This window comes from Puma concolor, chromosome D1, assembly GCF_028749965.1.
Source record: "Puma concolor isolate L17-30 chromosome D1, mPumCon1.1.hap2, whole genome shotgun sequence".
NCBI lineage: Eukaryota > Metazoa > Chordata > Mammalia > Carnivora > Felidae > Puma > Puma concolor.
Window position 1 is genome coordinate 40,468,854 of NC_141676.1, and position 17,360 is coordinate 40,486,213.

Genomic DNA, 17,360 nt, shown 5'->3' on the forward strand with positions numbered 1-17,360 from the left:
GGTCTCATTTCTAATGTCACCTCCTCAAAGGGACTTTTAACTTAATGTGGTGACCATATTCTTCTATTACTATTGTCTTCCCTTTGTTCTGTTCACTGTGTGAACTTTAGCTAACTTGTATTCTTGTTTATTTTTTGCCCTGTCCCACTGGGCTATGAACTGCATGAGAGCAGGGGCCTCATCAGTTTTGTTCCCCCATGGCATCCCCAAGTGCCTGGAACAGTATGTTGCACATAGTGGGAACTCAGTAGATGTTTCCCAAATGAAAGTCTGTTGACAATGTCCTAAGTTCCTGCAGCTTCCTCTGCAATAAGGACAGAGCCAGACCAGGGCAGCACATCCCATATCCAGCCTGGGCCCTGACCTGAACTGAGTGACTGCAAAAGACCCTGTTATGTCCATCACCACATATATTTCTGGAGAGTGAAACATAGGCAGTGACATTTGCTGCTTAAAGAGAAGGGGCACATCCTAGCGAAACACAGGAGGGGAAACAGCATATGTCATTTGAGAAAGCATATTCCATATCAAAGTATACTTATGTACTTAGAAAATGAGATTTTAAAATAACTATTTTTTTTCCTCTGAAAATACAGCTGGACAAGATCATATTGGCCAAGAGAGCAAAACACAAGCTCTCTATCACAGCTGTGTTAAGCCAGGGGTTCTTGGAGCTGGGTGGGAAGATGTGCAGCCCAGAAACCTTCTGGTTGTATGAAAATGCTATGAGACTGGGTATTTGTGCATTTTGGGGGGAAGCATCTATAGGTGTCTCACATTCTCTAGGATACCCAAAACATTTTTAAAAAACTACACATTCCCAGAGAGTCATTGAATGAGCATTAGTTCCCAATCAAAACATTTGCCAGGGGCGCCTGGGTGGCTCAGTCTGTTAAGTGTCCGACTTCAGCTCAGGTCATGATCTCGCGCTTTGTGAGTTCGAGCCCCGCATCGGGCTCTGTGCTGACAGCTCAGAGCCCGGAGCCTGCTTCAGATTCTGTGTCTCCCTCTCTCTCTGCCCCTCCGCCATTCACACTCTGTCTCTCCCTCCTTCAAAAATAAATAAACATTAAAAAAATTTAAAAAATATTTGCTGGTCAAAGATAGAAAATATCACTTATGGTGCAAGGAGGAATCAGGGGGGTGGCAGTAGAGAGGATGCCCAGCTTTAATTAAAAAGAATAAATCCTGTTGCCTTGCCTTTCAGATCTCACACACTTCAGACCATAGGTATGCTGACTCATTTAGCCAACATTCCTTGAACATCCACCATAATGCATTTACCCAGCTCTGTGCTGCGTATTGAGAATGAGAGAGGAGTCCCTACCACCCACACATACAGTCTATTAAAAGATGAACACATACAATTACAGTTGCAATACAATGTGACAGGTACTACAAAGGAGGGCTGTATGGTGTGTAGCTGGGCCACAAAGGAAAAAAGCTATGCACAAGACTGGGAAGCATGGAATAATTTCGCAGAGGTGACACTGACTTACATCTGGAAGGATCAAGGCAAATTCAATAAGAGGAGGGAAGCATCCCAGGAAGGGAGAACAGCATGTGCAAGGGTATAGAGGGGTGAAAAAGCATGGCAGGTTCTGTGTGGTCAAAAGGTGGAGATCAAGGGTTAGGAAATGGGGCTATTTGTAAGGCTGGAGCAGGTCAAGTCCCTGTAAAGGGGATCCTACCCCTAATCCTTATAAACCAGGGGAATGATGTGACTGACTTCCCATTTTATTTTTTTTTTATTTTTATTTTTTTTATTAAAAATTTTTTTTCAACGTTTATTTATTTTATTTTTGGGACAGAGAGAGACAGAGCATGAACGGGGGAGGGGCAGAGAGAGAGGGAGACACAGAATCGGAAACAGGCTCCAGGCTCTGAGCCATCAGCCCAGAGCCCGATGCGGGGCTCGAACTCGCGGACCGCGAGATCGTGACCTGGCTGAAGTCGGCCGCTTAACCGACTGTGCCACCCAGGCGCCCCGACTGACTTCCCATTTTAGAAGGACCCCTCTAGTAACAGCAAGAAGGCAAGTTTGAAAAGGTGGAGGCTGGAGGGAGAGAGGCCAGTTAGAAGGCTGCTGAAATCACGCAGGGGATAGAGAATGAAGACCCGAATAAGGCAAAGTGTAGAGAAAAGGACACTGACATCACCAGCAATCTGCTGATGCAATGGGTGATTCACAGGGGTAATGGCTTTGAGTTCATCCAAGCAGATGTCAGGACCCTGCAGAATTTCAGAAACAGAAGCAGCTCCTTAAAACCTCCTACATCTTGGAGAGCTATTTATCATGCAACAAGCTGCCTTTCCTGGCACCTTTCTTCTCCTTCCTCCTATTTCTGTGATCTTCCACCAAGTCCTTTGATGGTGATTTAAGGGAAAGACATCAGCCTGTGTTGACCACATGGGACAAAGCAATGGGAACAATGCTTGTGAAGGTCGGTCCTACAGTGTGTCCTTGTTCCTCCTAACCGTTGGCCCCTTTTTTCAGCTCATGGCTTTCTGACCCATTCCCTGAACCTGACAGTCCAGCACTCACCCTTGCAGACAGTGACCCCCACCTTGGCCTAGGTCCCTGAATGTGACCTCTCTTGTACTCTCATGGTAACCACAAGGTAGAGTCCTAGGTCCTAGTATTGTGCAACCCTTTGTGGCACTGACCCCCTCCTCTCCCCAGAGGCTGGATCTGCCCTTTGCTGACAGTGTCCTGTTCTAGACCTTTCCATCCTCAGCATCCAAGAGATGTGCCCCATATGGCTCAGCATTTGCTTACTTGCACGTCCGTCTTCCCCACTCTTCTACTTCTCTGAATTCTTAGCACCTCCCCAGCTGGGGGAGGCACGTGATAAATATCTCCAGAACGAAAGCTGGAGTGTCTATCTTGTTCCTCAAGACAGGAAGAAGAGGGGAAGAGATTTGGGCCAGAAAGCCCGGTTTGAGGCCTGGCGTCCCAAAGACCTGCTCATTCGCAGTCCTCCTTTCCCTCACCTATAAGATGATGATCTATAAAGTTCCTTTTCCCTCCTACATTCTACAAGTCCAGCCCCTGTCTGATAAACTAATTTGTGTCCAGCTGTTAATGGCTTAATGTGTTTCCCAGATAACGCACTCCAGTTTAACAGGGGATCTTCCACTCTTTCAGCCAAAGCAGTGACTAACGGGGAAACGTTCAGACACTGCAGGGGCCAGCCCGGGGAACATCAGACAAAACGAGCTCTCTAGGCTGCCCCGAATGTGGGCTGATGCCTTTCCACCCACGCGCAAGGCTGACTGTGGACAGATGTCAGCTCTTACGTGGCACGGTGATGACAAAGGAAAGACCACAAGCAGCGTGCCACCCCCTGAGGTAGGGAATAAGCTAATAGCTTAACATAGGGAGTCCGTTATTTTTTCCCCAAATAACCAGGAGCGAATAGTAAATTAGCACAGAAGAGTTCAGCATCATCTGTCCAGTGAAAATCCTAGCCATAGTAGCAGGTGTTTCATAAGTGTGGCAGAGGACAATTTCCACTTACTCATGACAGCAATGCTCAGAAAAGCCACCTTCCCCATTTTGCAGATAAAGGCTCCGAGAGGGTAAGTGACTGGCTCCGTCCAGTCACTTCAGACACTGCCAAACAGGAGCATCACTTGAGACAGCCTGCCTGCCCCCCATCTCTGCAGCGTGCACGCTATTGCCGTACTATGTACAACAAAGGAAATCTCAGAAATGCCGTCCCTGGGAAAATGAAGACCGTCTGTGAGCAGATGTCTCTGCAAGTGGCCTTAAGGCTTAGCCTGAGTCCCCTTCCCTTTCTGGGAGGGCCTGGAGATCTCGGATATGGAGGAAGATGTATAAAAGTGAAAATAAAAGATTTGGGGAAGTACACAGCAGGCAGTCTTTTTAGAAACTGAGAGTCAAATCTAAGCAAAGCACTAATCCTTCTCGGGGAAGAAAGCTGGGACAAGGAGGGCGAGCACAGAAGATGCCATCTCCCCTCCACCAGCTTTGGAGGGGAGTGAGCCCCCTGCCAAAAGGTCACTGGGAACACTGGGGTCTGCAGGGGGTCCACAGCGATTGGAGGGTTTGAAAGTAAGATGTATGGCTTTCAGGAGGCAGATACAATGTCACACTGACAAGCCCACAAATGAATGAATACGGCCCTCCTCGAAAGGGCTGGGCTGGGCTGGGCTGGGCTGGGCTGGGCTAGCAAAGTATTTCTCTCCCTCCCTCCTCCCTTTACTTTTTTCTCGAGATAAAGAATTATGTAGAGGCATCTCCCAGTGCACATGCTAAATGCCACTGCCTTCGGTTTGTTCCCTGAACAGTGTTTAAAGTGTGGCCTTCTGGGTCCCCCCACAATTCACTTTCTTCCTTCCAGGGATGGGGATCAGTGTCTGAGTGGTGCAGTGTCTCCCATGGCCCCTCCAACACGCTGCTCACTCTCCTGGAGGAGGCCGGGTACAGCCACATCTCCACACCTTTGCTCGGGCTGTTCCCTCTGCACGGAAGTGCTTTTCCTTCCATTCTCTGCCAAACGATATCATGTAGATCTGGGAGGACCCAAAGCAAAGTTAATTCAGTTGGTGAACTTCTCTTAGAGCCCTCCCCTTGGAGAACTCTCTCTCCTCTCTTCTGTGGTCCCCAGCTCTTTGTTTCCATCTTCTCAACAGCCTTTGTAACCGTCTGTCTCCTTCTGCAGTTGGGGGTGGGCACATCTCATTAGCTGTTGCAAATGTTAGTACTGATGGGAGTATTATCACAACCGGCTTACAAATTGCTTAGGAACAGGTACTCTAACTTACTTACCTTTGAACACTCAGAATAGGGTTTGGCTTGTCACTGGCACTACACCAAACAGAATTAATACATTCAGAAGGTCAGGACTATAGGGGGCTTAAAGATCATCCAGTCTCCTCCCCCATAATTGTCCAGGAAAATCCAGGTCCCCTCTATAGAACGCCTTCCGCTGTGCCCTGTGAAGTGCACTGAAAAGAAATCCAACTGAACTGTGGGAGGCTGGACACAGGACACGATGGCATCTCGGGAAGGCTCTCAGGAAGAAATCCGAAATCCGCGGTGACCTTGCCACACTAAAGATTCACTTGCTTGCTGGGAACCTGGATACTGGACATTTCCTTTTAAATATTGCTAGAAGAGCTTTTGGAGAGCGAGGATTATGTCTTATTTTTCTCTATGGCCTCCCAAACACTGCCAAACATAGAAGGAGCTTAGGGTAAAAAATAATTTTCAGGAAGAATGGACAAATAATTAAAGACTAACTTTAAAGCTCTGGGGTAAGAGGCTTTTGACTTCTCCAAAGCAGCCAAACTGGTCCCAAGCAACTTAGAACACACTTCCGAAGAGCAGGCACGCTTTTCCCTCAGATCCCAGGGTTGCCAGGTGCCCCTGGTATTTATTTGCTGTATTCAACATCCCAGGCCCAGGGGCTCCTCCTCCAGCCCCCTCCCCTCCCACTCCTTCAATGAGGCAGATAAGGGTGGAAATTGTGCAATCTCTGGGTGACCTCTGACCCCCCTTTGAAGGGCCTCCACACTGCCAGCCCTCCCTCCTCCCTCTCTCCCACCCTCTGAGCAGCCACATCTCCTGCTCTGACCCCAGTGAGGTGTCCGGGCATGGGGACTGCAGACATTTTTGGAGGTAGCATAAAGACATTTTAAGGCTTATCCAGCCCGTTCCATTGAGCTAGGGGTTCATGTAAGGTGAAATAGAACTGTTTAAAGCAAGCAAAAAAAAAAAAAAAAAAAAAAAAAAAAAAAAAAAAGCTTAAAAAATCCTACCACAGAATATGGATAGCTATTGTCAAAGCACTTAAGAAAGTTAAATGGTTTCTAATTTTTGTCCTCTGTTCTGGTTTTGCGACTGAGTGATTCAGATGAACGGTCTGGAATGGAGTTGTCCTCAAACTCTCACTGGGTTGTGTTGGTTTGTTTTGTTTTCGGTGGTTGTGGTTTGGTGGGGGAGAGGGTGGTGTGGTTTTGTTTATTTTATTCTCCCTGTGGGATCAGCCCTTTCATTCTGGGCTGGTTCTGGTCACCAGGGATTAAGGTCAGCAATTTACGAGGCAGTCTTCTTTCCCAAGGGGCTGTGGTCCACACTTCCTGGGCACCGTTGAGGAACTCAGTGGCTCCCCAGTAATACTTGTGTTGTAGGAAATGCCATTGCTTTTCATGATAGAGATATGAAAGGGACACAGATACCCTCGAAGTGGGTTAAACATTATTCCCCAATGGGGGCTCTGGAGGCTTTTCCTTTGGAACAAAAGCAGCGGCAGGTAAATTGATTCCACTTTTGTTAGGCATCCTGATTTCACAGGAGATTGCTTCACACACACACACACACACACACACACACACACACACACACACACACACACCCCTCTGAGGGCCTCCTCCTTCCCCCAGCCCAAGAGAGGCTACTGGTTATGAATGCCGAGGGGGCTGGCACTGTGGGTCTGGTACGCAGGGCATGAGATGAGGGTAAACAGGAGGAAACAGATGTCTGAGATGCACCTACCAAGACAGTGTGCGTGTACACAATCACCCTCTATTCCAAAGTCAACAAGGACAACCTGGGAAATCCCAGAATGAGGGCACCATTGTTTAGCAGAGGAAAACTTTCAGCACTGCTAATGACTCACTTTTGGCTTCTGTGCGGGCCGTGAAATTACCACTGCTATTGATCACATGGCCTCTACACTCGTGGGCATTTCTCAGCTCCTAGAGCACAGTGAGTAGCGGGGTTCTTCCCAGCCAGCCCCCTTCCACAGCTTCCTGCCTGGTCATGCTCGGGTCAAATGTGGACCTCGAGAACTCACGATGACCTAATTTCATGTTTGTCAAAGCACTTTCATGTCAGTTACCCAGGTGGTTATTCTTAGAACCATTCTGTGATCTAAGCTAGATGGCTGGCCTGATCCCATTTTCCGAAGAGCTCACTGAGGCACAGAGAGGTTAAATGAGCTGTCCAGAGTTGCACAGCTGCTTAATGAGCAGGCCACATTAAGTCTTAGACCTACGGGCTCCTTTCTAAATACCCTCTTCCTGGGTTCTCAAGGCAAGTGGACTTTACGTCGTATTCTTATTTTCAACAGAATTAATAGCAGCAACCAATAGCTAATAATAAAATAGATTTCAGGAGTGAATCTTCTATGTGCTACGTACCATTCTGAGAGGTCTGCATGTACTATCTCATTGAATCATCATAGTAACCATACGATATAGGTGTGAAAATTACATTGCCCAGAGGGGAAACCAGGCACAGGAAAGTCAAATAACTTGCCCAAGGTCACAGAGCTAGTAAGTGACACTGCTTGGATTCAAACACCGTGTAGCTACAGAATCTATGTTCTTAACCTGTGCTGTTCCACCTATCTGTGTGGTGACATCATAATCATAATGTAAGCCTAAGATCAAAAGTAAAATAAATACTTTGCTGAAAGGGTTTTTACAAATAATAGGTGCTATTCCCAGTTAGTGGAGGTTTTGTTTTTGGTTTTGGTTTTTGCTTCTCCTTCTTTGGCTTTAATGATTGCTGCCACTACAAATAAACTTCCATTGAATCCACAAATTCTTCCTCAGATCGCGCCAATGGTAGGCAGTATTCTATTTTATTATTTTTTCTAATGTTATTTTCTTTATTTTGAGGAGAGAGAGATTTCTGTATTTTGATGCACGCGAGCAGGGGAGAGGCAGAGAGAGAGAATCCCAAGCAGGCTCTGTGCAGAGCCTGACTTGGGGCTCGATCCCATGAACCAGACAGAGATCATGACCTGAGCTTCAATCAAGAGTCAGATGCTCAACCGACTGAGCCACCCAGGTGCCCCAGTAGGCAGTATTTTAAATAGCTCTGTGACCTGGGGCAAGTTGTAAACATATCTACATCTCAGCCTCTTCTTCACGGAAATGGGTATGATTGTACTGACCTCTTAAAATCAGGGGAGCTCCAACATATGAAGGCCCCTGAAAAACTCTAAGTTCCTAGAACTAGTTTCCCAAAACTAATTGACGGGAAACATTTCAGTCTGTTCAACCACCTCACCTATGTGTCTTAACTGTAGGACTTTTGGGAAGCTTAAACACGCTAGTGAGCAGCCCAGAGCTCTAAGCAGCCATTTGGAAACGGAGCACTGCCCAAAGGCATTTGCAGGCAGAATCCTTCAGGTGGAACACTTCTCAAGCTACCGCTCCAAGGAACACACTTCAGGATCGGTACCTGCAAGGCTGCACCTGGCATATATTTTCCCAGCAGGCCCTCCTCTTCAGCAACGTTCAGAGCAGCCCGAGGCCATCTGAAGGCACCCCTAGATTTTTTTTCTCAGTCCATTTTGAGACCCTGTGGCGGGAGACTTAAGCCTGCACTTCTATCGTTATAACTATCGGTCCAAAGACCACAGGATATGAGTGATGGGACCATGGGGGCCTTGGGGCTCCAACAGAAACATGACCAGAGAACTCAGATGACCCCACCCCTGTGTCCTACACACAATCTGGTTTCTATCAGGCGGGCTCCTGCAGTCACACTGAAGGTCAGTCATTCAGAATATGTGGCAGGCCCCCCACACAAAACCAAGGTTTGAAGGATGGCCTTACTGATAATGAATCCCCATCCTTCCAGCATGGAGCAGATGGTAAGGAATGACAATGGGATTGGTCCTACATCAGCGGGGGTGGGGGGGGGGTGCCCAATTGGAGGAGGATGTGCGCCTTTGCTCCGATACCACTGTCCTATAGAGGTGGACACGGAGTGTCTGAAATAGCCATTGTCTTATTCTGATAATAAAATTGCTAATATTTATCAAGTATTTGCATACTTAGCACATCCCAGACACTAAGGTATTTATCGACATCACCATCTTCATCCTCGCAATAACTCTCTGAAGGTGGTACCATCACCAGTATCCAGAACTGGTAATAGAAGCACAAAGGTGTTAGGTAAATTACCTATCATCACACAGCTCATAAATGGTAGAATTCCATGGTGGAAGTCCAACGTGGGTTTGTCTGAATCTATAGCCTTGTACCGATGGTTATAGGCTTTGTAGGTCTTCTAGAGCAGTGGTTCGCACAGTGCGTTCCCTGCACTTACGGTGTCAGCAATACCTGGGGATTTGTTACATACGCCAAGTCTTAGACCACACCCGCCATAGACCTGCGGAAAGAGAAACTCTAGTGCGACCCAGCAGTCTGTGTTTTGTTGTTGCTGTTGTTGTTGTTGTTGTTGTTGTTGTTGTCTTATAAGGCCTGCAGCTCATTCTGATGCCTGCGAAAGATGGAGAATCACTGATCCAGAGGAAAGAGATTTGTACTCAGGCTGTCTCTTCAGAAAGCCCCAGAATGAGTCATCTGGCCCATTGTCCACTAGCGTCACCCAGCAACAAGCAGCGCACAGAAGGGCAGGGTGCAGGGCCCGTAGTTATTCCAGGAAGAAAAAGTAATAGTGAGGGCTGGCGGTCGCAGGTCACTAGGGACCGAGACAGAACAGAGAGGGAGACCTGAGGCCAGCCCAAGGCATGCCTGCATTGAATATGCCACACCATTCCCACCCCACTTGCTCACACAGCCACAGGTTCACAGAGGGCTGTGCAGGCCTTAAGGATCCCTGAGTTCTCTTCCTACCCGTGTGCACACCCCGACCTCAGCAAGGCCCCTGCCAACAGGGGCTCCTGCCTCTGCTCGAACCCCTGCAGTGATGGACAGCTCACTGCCCCCAGGGCAGTTCTTCCTTCTGTGGAGATTTCTGCATGTTTCCTTGCACTGTTCCCTGCCATTCCTTCCCCCACCCCACCGAACTCAGTCTGAACTAGACTGCCTCAGGGCAGCCCTTCAGATATTTGACAGGGCCCATGCTTGCCCGGTCTTCTCTTGTCCAGGCCCAAGGCCTTGGCTCTTTCAAGACTTCCTCTTCTACCTGTTTTCATGTCCTTTCACTGTCCCGGTCCATCCGAAAAGGCTCCTGAGGTATTCTCAGAGAGGAATCCCCACAAGCCCTCATCTGCCACTTTCCGTTGGCTGAACTCAACACACTCCACTTAATGGAATAGTTTCTTCGGGCAAGCTGAGCCAACAGCAGCCGGCCTGGCCACGCTGTCCCAAAAGAGGGCACGGGGAGGGGGCGCTGACCGCCTTTCCTTCTCTTCTACCTGATCAAGGCATGGAAAATGGCAGCCTGTCCTTCAGAGATTGCCTCCCTGCCTCTGCTTTCTCTAGGAAATGTTCTCCCCAAGCCCACCCAATGTGCAGTGAGGGAGGCCCATCCTGGATGGGGAAGATCCCCCCTATGTGCCTGCTCTGCGTAACCCGGAGGAGCCCCTGCTCCCTGGCATCTCCTCCTCCTTCCCAGGATTGGCAGGGGTCCACCAGCCCCATTGGAACCTCTGGCTCTCGGAGGTGGTAAACATCAGGCCGTGTCAAGGCCCCACAGCCTCTCGCGGTTGGCAGTGATCAACCAGTCTGCAGGGAAGAGATAGTGATGGGTCTGTTTTCACTGGACGGACTTGTGGTTATCTTCCCCGAGGAAGCCAAGGCGGGGGCTGGGTTGGGAGCCTGGAGATCTGGCTACAGGCCCTCAAGCTCCCAATGCAAGCTCCCAGTGCCTACTCTGGAGACAAACTGCTTGAATTCAGAGTCTGGTCTACCTCGGCTTGCTGTGTGACCTGGGGCACGTTGTTTAACTTCTTTGTGTCTTGTGATCTCATCTGCTCATGGAATGATAACCGTGCCTGTCTCTCAACGGTGAGGCCCATGTGAAACATGCATATGAACAGCGGGCATGGTAGCCGACACACGGTCCGTGCTCACTGGATGCTTATTGTTCCTATTGGTACACTGCTTTATACAACTGGGTTAGGGAGCAAGTGATGCATGACTAGAGCCTTTCTAACTTTACAAAGACTTCATTCTCTTGTTCGAGCCTAACAGCTCATGAGACGAGAACATTAAGATTTATCATTACCATTGTATATGTGAAAACACTGAAGCCCAGAAAGGTCAAGTGACTAGTCCAAGGTCACACAGCAGACCCATCACCAGATCCCAGACCATCTGATCTCCTGCCTTGGGCTCCTGGGGTGTGGCTATGAGGGACAGTTTGATTTATACTATTACTGCATTTTCCCTCATGTTCTACAGCTGTCTTATTTTCTAAAGTCAAGAGCTACACGTGTGATCTTGGACCTAAAATCCCCAATCTGGATACTACACAGGCTCCCTTGTCCCATGCCTCCCGGTTTCTATCCTAAGAGGCATCCAAGGAAGAGATTTCTCTGTCTCTTCACTCCCTGACCTGGTTTCTAGGCCAGGACTTATCTGGTCCCTGCCCGGTGTTCAAGTTTACAGCCAGGCTCGCTGTCCAACCCAAGGCTCACTGTCTGACCCTGAGCCAGAACTTGAAAGTGCACAGTACCCAGTCGTCCTGGAGACCTCCATGGGACACCCCATGCCGCGCATCTCCTGAGTAGCCGCCTACAATGTCCTCAGGAAGGGGCCCAGGCTCTCTTTTGCAATGACACAGATCCAAACCCATTTCTCCTACGGTTTCTGGACTGGAGCAAGGCAGGGTGGGTGTGCGGGGTGGGAGAAGGGTATACCTGACTGCTCCAGATGCACCCCTCTAGTTTGCAAATCCCAAAGCCCTTCCTTAGAAGGAGATTCTAGGAGACTTTTGCCTGGGGCTGGGAGACGCCATGTTCTCTACTCAGTGGTTCCAGAAATACCAGATTTTTACACGGTGTCCCATCTGGGCCCAATAAGCACCATCTCTTCAATGTCTGCACTAAGTGGCTTGCAGGCTGTCTTGGCTGTGTGTTCCTGGGAAGGACAATTGATCTCAATGCTCCTCCTCTGGCTCTAAGACATGCTTTTCTCCCTCCTCAAGAGATGTCAGGCATTGGCTCCACTGAGCACTTATCATCCAGGGGTGCTCTAATGACATCAGTTTCCTGAGAGTTGGACAGTTCCCCTCACTTCAAGACCCCACTTTGTTCTCCCTCCTTCTCCTGCTCCTCCCCATGTCCACACTTGGCTTCAGCCTGCAGACCCTGACAGCATGTGGAATTGGGTTCTCACTGTCCTCACCGTCACTCAGAGCCCAGCTTGGTGCTGTTAATAGACACAACCAACACGGCTGAAAATTTATAAAGAGGGCCGCCTTGTTGCAGATGAGTGGTATTGCAGGGGTTGAAAACTAGCTGCAGAGCAGAATTGTTCTTACACTTATTCATGCACGCAACAGATATTCTTGAATGACCACCAAGCACCCCCATTCTTTTCTGGGTGTTGGGGAGACACACAGCTGAACAAGACAGACAAAGCCTGCCCTCAAGGAATTTACATACAAGGGCAGCAGAACTGACAGGCAAGTAAATGTATAGTAAGTACCACAAGAGGTAGAGCCAGGTGAGGGACAGAATGTGCCTGGGGGTGGAAAGGCGTGCCCTACAGACAGGCAGCCCAGAGAGGCTTCTCCAAGGAGGCACCTGCCAGCAGAGACTCAAGCAAAGGAAGTGAGCCCTGTAGCAGACCTGGGGGAACAGTGCCAGGGGCAGGGGGACAGAAGCGCACAAGCCCTGAGCAGAATGTGGTCAGTGTGCTCAAGGACGGCAAGAACGCCACTGAGACTGGAGCAGAGAGAGCAAGGCAGAGGGTGAGAGCAGATGAGCTGGAGAGAAAAGTTGAGGCCAGTGCCCGCAGCGCAAGAGTCTGCAAACTACTGCAAACTGACTCTGTCAGCCAATGAGCTAAGAACAGTGACTACGCTTTGAAAGGGTTAGAAGAAGAAGGAAACAAAGGTGGAGAAAAAAGGGAGACAATGATGAAGACAAAGAAGGATAAGAAGATGATGGCGATGTGACAGACTCCTGTGGGACCCACAGAATCTAAAATATTAACTTGGGGCAACTGGGTGGCTCCGTCGGTTGAGCGTCCGACTTCGGCTCAGGTCATGATCTCACAGTTCGGGAGTTCAAGCCCTGCATCAGTCTCTGTGCTGGCAGCTCGGAGCCTGGAGCCAGCTTCCGATTCTGTGTCTCCCTCTCTCTCTGCCCCTCCCCCGCTCATGCTCTGTCTCTCTCTGTCAAAAATAAACATTAAAAAAATTTTTTTAACTAAAAATAAAAAAATAAAATATTAACTACCTGGCCCCGTACCGAAGAGGTGTGCTTGTTCCCCAATATAGAGATCTGGGGGACAGTAAGCCATCTGGGTTTTATTTCCAGCATCACAGGAAGCCAAGGAAGTTCTGAGCAAGGAAGTGGCACAGGCCAAGGCTGGCGCAGGTCAGGGCTCACTCTGGCTCCCCGTGGGGAGGCACCTGTGGGGTCTGGCACTGGGTGCAGGCAGGGGATTTTATACTCACGCGGGAGTGAGAGGACGAGGACGGTGGCTGTGTCTGGGATGGGGGCAGTGGCTGCGGAAAGAAGGGGCTGATTCTGAGGCACATCAGCAGAGTTGCCACACTGGGATGTGAAGGAGGGAGAGGAGCGAAGGACAACTCGGGTTTTGAGGTGGGACAACTAGGGGAGTGTCGGTGCAGAAGGCTAAGAGAGGAGCAGCTGGCGGGGCAGGTTCGAGAAATCAAGAGTTCTAGTGTGGCCATGATCAGGCTGAGACGATGATTCAACATCACAGTGCAGACATGTATGTACACATTTATATATACGCGCGTGTGCAAAACGTACACACGTAACGTAAAGGATGACGATGTCACCGATGCTATTAGAAAAACAGAAAGGAAACAAGAATGCATAGAGCAGCTACTCTGCTGCGTGAAGTGTCTGATATTCATTCCCACAGCAATCTATAAGGAAGAATCTCTCCATCCGTCTCTCCCACTTTACTGATGAGGAAAGTGAGGCTGAAACGGTTGAGCCATTTTTCCAAAGTTGCACGCAGAGCCGGGTAGTGGGGAGAGCCGGGAGATGAAGCCAGGGGTCCCTGCGCTTAACCCCACGACCACTAAACAGAGCAGCACATCCCTGTCTACTCCGGCATGCAGCCTTCCTTTCTTGGCACCTGTGTTTGTGCATTTTTATGTGGGCAACACAATGGACAAGTCGGGTTCCCCCGGGTTTCCTGGAATTGATTCTACAGACCAGAGACGATAAAATGTTCTTGTTTTCTACCTCTGAATTTAGCAACATGGGATAAACACATTTTTATTACAATACCTTTCTCTCATTCAGTACTTTTTAAATTATGAAGTAACACGTGCTTATTAATTGAAATTTTAAAATGTGGAAAAATAGGAAGGGAGGAAAGTAGTAACGTTCACAGCCCTTAAATGTAGCCATGATTGATTCTGGGACTTTCTTCAACATTTTTCTTTCAAAGTTTATTTATTATTTTGAGATAGAGACAGAGGGTAAGTAGGGGTGGGGCAGAGAGAGAGAGGAGAAGACAGAGGATCTGAAGAGGGCTCCGTGCTGACACCAGAGAGCCTGATGCGGGGCACAAAGTCACGAACCATGAGATCAAGACCTGAGCCAAAGCCAAACACTTGTCTGACTGAGCCATCCAGGTGCCCCTGATTCTGGGACTTTTAAAAGGCTGCACTTGACCCACTGTATAGTTAGCAACAGTTTCTGGGGTTCAGAGCTGTGAGCTAAGGGAAGAGAACCCAAAAGGAACCAATAAACTGTGCAGCAGAGGAGTTAGGTAATCATAAAAATGGCAGGCATTCATTAAGACAATATGTAGGTGTGTGCTAAGAGTTGTGCTAAGGGTTTTAACCGCATAATTTTCTTTCTCATGTCCCATTTTACATTTGGAGAAACTGAGGCTCTTGTCACTCCCAAGCACTCCCAGAGCAGAAGCTCTTCAATCTCATGTCACTCTGTGCTTAGAAAACAAGCATGGCCCACCAGAAGGCTCTAACAAATACCGCTTTTTTTTCCCCACCCAAGAGTTTAGTGTAATTTTAGAATTGACCTCAACTGTGAATTCAACTAACACATGCCACCACATCACCGACCTCAACAAACATTTCTTGAACAACTAAAGAAAAACTAAAATCTGATAAATCCACAACAAAATTAAGGAGAGGAAGCCAGAGTGAAGTGAGGCAACCCAGGATAGTCTCATGGATTCATTCATTCAACAAGTATCTATTGAGCCCCTACTAAGTGCCAAGCACTGGAGTGAGACACTGAGGACCAGTGCTGAACGTGACAGACTAAGATCCTGGCCTCATGGCGGATTTTGGTCAAGGGATCACCATGGTTGGCTAAATCTGGGGAAACACTCGGAGTAGCTTCCCCTCAGACCCTAGAGGTCTGCCTTACTTCGCTCTGATGCACATGGCCACCCTGTGCCGACCAACTTGCAAAGAACTATCTAATTACACAGTGCTTCTGTTTTATTCTTTGGACCAAACATTGTGTAACTTGTCCTTCCACATCATTTCTTACTAGCTTATTTCTCCTCAGTTTCCAACCAGGCCCAGTAACTGGAATTTTTAACCTGAGGCTATGGCCCTCCAGGGGTCTCCATGGATGAGAGGATGTTGTTATATGGCTACATATTTTGCAGAGGGTCAGGGACATGAAGGGGAGCAAGGGTCCATTGCTTCTGTCAGAGTTGCAAAGGGTACATAACCTCAAAAAAGTAAAAATCCACGGCCATAATCTTTTTCCACTTCAGTGGTATTTCCCATAATCTGTGAGTGAATGTTGACTCTTTTCCTCTGTAACAGACTCTCATAGAGCCGAGACTGAGTGGCATTTGGGGTTTGCTTTCAGAAACTACGCGAGTATAGCATTGGTATTTTTCCAGGCACGGCATAAAACGGAACTTAATTCATTCACTTCCACATTGACACAAGGGGGAATGTTCCAATTCCTCGGCCGCTGAGAAAGGCAATGTCCCCCACCAGGCTTCACACAACCCTCTTCCACTTGATTATTATTTGAGTCTCACCCCTGGCCCTGGCTCCACACTGTGGGTCTATACCGTTTCCCTGAGTACACACAGTCTTAGACTTTTTGGGGCCAAAGAAAATAACCCTGTTCTGATAGTCGAAGGCAAGAACAGACTTCCTAAGCAGGTTGTTCATCTGCCAGAATTCCTGCTCACTATGCTTATTCTTGAACTCCAGATATCAATCACCATCTCTATAGGGTAGAGAAAAGGAACAGAAAATACAGACAGTCTCCTGTTATTTCATTTTGTTGAAAGCAAGTAGCACATTCAAGTGGAACATTTAGGAGTCAAGGTCTTTGCGAGCACTCATTCCTTCCCTGCCTCAGCAAATACAGATCGAGTGTCTGTGCACCAGACGCTTTCTAAGTGCTGAGGACACAGTAATGGACAAGACAGGCATGGTTCCCACCCTTCTGGAGCTTATGGACTAAGGCAGGAAAGAGCCATTGCAAGCAAATATACGTGTGTTGAGAGTTAGGACAACAATTATGAAGCACTACTGGGAACATGGAAGCAAAGACCCAGTGTAATATCACCATGGTGAAGAGCAAGGAAGACATCCCTGCTGAAGTAACAGATATGCTGAAGCCTGAGTAGAAGTTGCTAAGGCCAGGGTGCATGGAAGGAGAAGAGATTAGGAGCCACTGAGTCTTGTGCAAAGGCCCTGAGGCCAAAAGTAGTACAGCGTATTAGAGGAACTGGAAGAAAGCCTGCGTAGCCAGAACAGAACGTGGAGCCACAAATGGCTGGAAACAGGCTAGAGAAGAAATAAGGGCTCTGTATAGACAAAGCCTTGCATGTCATTGTGGGGACTTGGGTCCGAATCCTGACCCAGCAATGGGGACTCATGGAAAAGTACTGTGAAGCGTATGGGGCATGATTAGCCCTGAAAGGGTCTTTTTACTGTTTTATTTATTTATTTTTAAAGATTTTACTTTCAAGTAATCTCTATACCCAATGCGGGGCCTGAACCCACAACCCCGAGATCAAGAGTCGCATGCTCCCCGACGGACCCAGCCTGATGCCCCTAGATCTGAGGTTTTAAAAGATCATTCTGACCACAGTGTGGAGAGTAGACCAGTGTGGAGAGTGACCACAGTGTGGAGGTCTTGCATGGCAAGACCATGCATGAGAAACCAGTTTCAGAGGCCTTTCCAGTAGACCTGGGGAGAGATGCTGGGTGGTTTGAATCAGGGTGAAAGTGCTGGGCATGATGAGAAGTGGACTTCCTAAGAGAAAACGGGGAGCTTGAGCCCACAGACTTGATGGTGGGTTAGCTGTGGGGGTGAGGAGGAGGGAAGGATTAGTCCTCTAACCAATCATTCCTGCTCGTCTCCAAAGGAGTTCTAGACCCTCCTTCCCACCCTGCCTCCAGGAGATGGCTATCCAAGTGGACACTGCAGTGGGGTGATTTAGCACGTCACGTATCAATCTGAAAA

The 17,360-nt window shown here is 48.4% G+C and overlaps 1 protein-coding gene and 1 non-coding gene across 3 annotated transcripts in view; both read right to left on the reverse strand.

The window, feature by feature from the left end:
* The window catches only part of NAV2 (neuron navigator 2), a 397,887-nt gene that overhangs the window by 330,131 nt on the left and 50,396 nt on the right, over positions 1 to 17,360 (reverse strand). The window lies entirely within an intron of this gene.
* On the reverse strand, positions 14,904 to 14,975 carry LOC112866215 (small nucleolar RNA SNORD45). The gene has a single exon (XR_003224071.1). It is a non-coding gene; the product is annotated as a small nucleolar RNA SNORD45 (small nucleolar RNA).